The 278-nt window shown below is 51.1% G+C and overlaps 1 non-coding gene across 1 annotated transcript; it reads left to right on the plus strand.

Annotated features, from left to right (window-relative positions):
* Nucleotides 1-12: 12 nt before the first annotated feature.
* Nucleotides 13-131, plus strand: LOC118345557. Its single transcript, XR_004799067.1, has one exon. It is a non-coding gene; the product is annotated as a 5S ribosomal RNA (ribosomal RNA).
* Nucleotides 132-278: the final 147 nt, after the last annotated feature.

The following is a 278-nucleotide window of genomic DNA, read 5'->3' on the forward strand; positions in this document are numbered from 1 at the left end:
AATTAGTTTGATGGGTGCGATCATACCAGCACTAATGCACCGGATCCCATCAGAACTCCGCAGTTAAGCGTGCTTGGGCGAGAGTAGTACTAGGATGGGTGACCTCCTGGGAAGTCCTCGTGTTGCACCCCTCGTTGTTGTTTTTTCGGCCTTGCGAGATAAATTGACAAGAAGGAGCACTCGGGAGTGGATTTTTGGGAAAATCTCGCCCTGCCCATCGCGTAGCTATGGGTTTGGATCAGATCTCCGTTTGGATTGGGATCGGAAGGACGCTAGTA

Source organism: Juglans regia, unplaced genomic scaffold, assembly GCF_001411555.2.
Source record: "Juglans regia cultivar Chandler unplaced genomic scaffold, Walnut 2.0 Scaffold_2880, whole genome shotgun sequence".
Taxonomy (NCBI): domain Eukaryota; kingdom Viridiplantae; phylum Streptophyta; class Magnoliopsida; order Fagales; family Juglandaceae; genus Juglans; species Juglans regia.